General features: G+C 37.3%; 1 long non-coding RNA gene across 1 annotated transcript in view; it reads left to right on the top strand.

Moving 5' to 3' along the window:
- Positions 1–3,359, top strand: part of LOC125612790 — a 6,284-nt gene continuing 2,925 nt past the window's right edge. Inside the window, exon 1 of the long non-coding RNA XR_007343260.1 lies at positions 1–849. This is a non-coding gene — a long non-coding RNA (uncharacterized LOC125612790). The remainder of the gene's footprint in view (positions 850–3,359) is intronic.

Raw genomic sequence — 3,359 nt, 5'->3', positions numbered from 1 at the left:
TGAGACAGGGTCTCACTTGTTTCTTAGGGCCTCCTTAAGTTGCTGAAGTTGGCTTTAAACTTGCTACCCTCCTGCCTTAGCTTCCAGAGTGGCTGGGATTATAGGCATGTGCTCCAGCACCTGGCTCTCATATTTTATCTTAAAATTTTACCTTTTTTGTTTGAATCTCTGAACCATACTGTTAATTTTGTTTTACTGCATGAGGTTTTAGGTTTTTTTCTCTTGCTGTTGCCTATGAATGTTCAGTTCCAGCACCATTTTTTTTTTTTCCCTAAAGACTGGCCTACCTATATTTAATTGCTTTTATGGCTTAGTCAAATATCATTAGGTTTCTTCATGTTGGTCTCTTTCTGCATTCTCTATTTTATTGATCTAATTGTCCATGTTATTGGCAGAGCCCAAAACTTCTGCTCACCAAACTATCTTGTTTTACTATGTTGGGTCTTCCAGTCCATAAATATGATGTCTCTTGTTTAGATCTCCTTCATTTATCTCATGTTTTGTAATTGTGGACATATTTTTTTATAGACTTTTTGTAGATATATCCTATGGAACCATGTTTTTGTGATATTTAGGGTTTTATTTAGTTAGTTAGTAGTTATGGGGTGTGCTGGGGATTAAATCCAAGGGCATTTTGCCACTAAGCTATATCCTCAGTCATTTTGAGACAAAGTCTCACTAATTTGCTGAAGCTGGTCTTGGAAGATCCTCTTGCCTCAGCTTTCTGGGTCACAGGGATTATAGGTATGTGCCACCATGCCCAGCTGTTTTTGTTTTGCTCTTTCTTTGTTGTCCAGACTGGCCTCGAACTCCTGAGCTCCTGTAGTCCTTCCTCAACCTACAATCCTGGTAGGTGCTGACCACACCAGACTCGAAATTGAGGTTTTAATTTGATGTTGCACATGATCTTTGCCTTTAGAGGAAAATATAATTCTTACATATTGACCCTGTAAGTTATGACTTTGCTGATCTCACCTATTAGGTCTAGCTGTACGTTTCAATAGATTCCTCAGGATTTTCTTAATAAAATATGTTAAAATATGTTCGTAACAAATAGAGAACCAATTTCTTGATCTATATCCTATATCCCTTCATTTTCTTTTCCTCTTTTCTTTACTACCTAGATCTATATGTGTTGAATAAAATGGTTTAAAAAAAATAATAAGATAAGAATTGAGGCCTGCACAGGCCCCAACTTCTCTCTATGGTTTGGGAATGCTATCTGCTTTGTATAACAAAATGGCACTTTTGTTTTCTGGAAACAGTCATCATGTTCTCTGAAAAATCCTCCTACATGTTGTCTTTGGCATTTGCCAGTGATAGTAGGGCTGGGTTGGAGGCCTTGTGAGTCTAGGGGTTCTGTTGACGTCTGGAGTGATGATAGTGATCGTTACCAAAAAAATCCAGAGTGGGGCATAGATACCTCCAGAGCCTGGGATCATGGCAAGCATAGAAGTGTGTTCCTTAGAAAACCGGTATAGTTCCAAAAAAAATATTGTGATGTATCATACACAAAACATATAGGTGAAATTTTCAATAAGGTCATTACTAGGCGGACCTCATGCATTGGGATAAAGGACAGAATGTTGGTCATGTATGCGGTATGAACTGAGGGAAAGCAAGTTTGTGTCTGGAAAGCTACTGGGAATGTTCTATCTTTTGCTCTGCCTGAGATTACATGGGAAACATGTAGGGAGCCTTCGATCTGTGTACTGAATATGTGTCTATTAATTTCATTGATACATGTATAAAAAGAAAAATAATTTTACTTGTGGACTCACACCTTTTCATTAAAAAATGGAAAAAGCTTAGCATGCCCTGCATGAGCTCATTGGATTGGAAATTCCACCCAACACTGGAGAGGAAAGTGTCCTCCAGAGTTCACTGATTTTGTTGCTTTTCTTCATAGTTTGTTAACTTAAATGTGTACAACTAATAGTAGCTATGGTGTTTTGTCTGCTTTGAAATTTACATGAATAGTGCTATAGAGATGCTTTTTTGTATTTCCAGGAAAAAGTACTGTATTCAGATATTTTTAAATGAATGTACACATTTCTAATTATCAGAGTTGTTTTTTTTTTTTAACAATAGGTAAATGAAATGGTATTCCTTTACACTTCTTTTTTTTTTAATATTTTATTTACATTTTAGTTTTCGGCAGACACAACATCTTTGTTTGTATGTGGTGCTGAGGATCGAACCCAGGCCACACACATGCCAGGGGAGTGCGCTACCGCTTGAGCCACATCCCCAGCCCCTCCTTTAGACTTCCTTAATGGTACTTCATGAAAATGATGCAGATGACATTATTTAGTGTTTGTCATATGCAACCCTTCAAATTGAATCTCATCATAATTTTAAAACAAATCATATATATATATTTGGCTCAGTGATAGCACACCCCTGGGTTCAATCCTCAGTACTGGAAAAAACAACAAACAATAACACAAAAAACAACTAGTACACTTGTGCCTTTATGTAAAACTTTATTCAGTATCTATGTGGCTAGTTTCCAAATCAGGGAGTAATTTTATATAATATTTGCCAATAATACTTGCCAAGATGTATCCCTGACAGAATTCCTCAGAATATATGTGGAAATGTGTTAATGCTAATGAGAACAATAGTAGTTTTTTATTTATTGGTCAGTGTGTGAAGAGTAATTTTAATGTAAATTTTATGGGTAATTTAGTAATATTTCTAATTTCCAGTAATGAGAGAGTTTGTTAAGGCTGAGTGGTCAATTCCAGCCCCCAAATTTATTTCCTTTTCCCTTCCCCTCTCCCTCCCTTCCTTCCACCTCTTCTCCTCCTTTCTTTTTCATGGAGACTGAACTCAGGAGTACTCTACCACAGAGCTACTGTCCCAACTACCCCCTTTAAAAAAAAAAAATTGAGATAGGGTTTTACTAAATTATCCAAGTTGGCCTTAACTTGGGACCATCCTCCTTCATTCTCCTGAGAAGATGGAATTACAGGTGTGTACCATCATGCCCAGTTTACTCTCTGCCCCCTCCTCATGCCACAGGAGAAGAGGTGCCTCAGAAGAAGGGTCTAAGGAGTTCCAGGAGAGAAGGGGTAACTTAACTAAGTACCAGTGGGACCCTTGGCTTAGGTGATAATAATTTTAGCATTCACCACTGGGAGGCATAGAGGTTTATTTAGGAAAGTAGATTCACATTCATGGCTATCTCAAGTGAAAGATGGATTTTTGTAGTTCCTGCCTCTTTTAAAGGTAACTTGGTGAGGGCGTGTGTATGCGGGAATGATATCCATCTAATTATTTCAAGATTATCCTTAGGCTGATGTGGCCTTTAATAGCGGTTTTTTTTTTTTTTTTTTTTTTTTTTTTTTTTCCCC

Source organism: Marmota marmota, unplaced genomic scaffold, assembly GCF_001458135.2.
Source record: "Marmota marmota marmota unplaced genomic scaffold, marMar, whole genome shotgun sequence".
In the NCBI taxonomy this organism is placed as follows: domain Eukaryota; kingdom Metazoa; phylum Chordata; class Mammalia; order Rodentia; family Sciuridae; genus Marmota; species Marmota marmota.
This window is presented reverse-complemented; position numbering and strand designations above follow the sequence as displayed.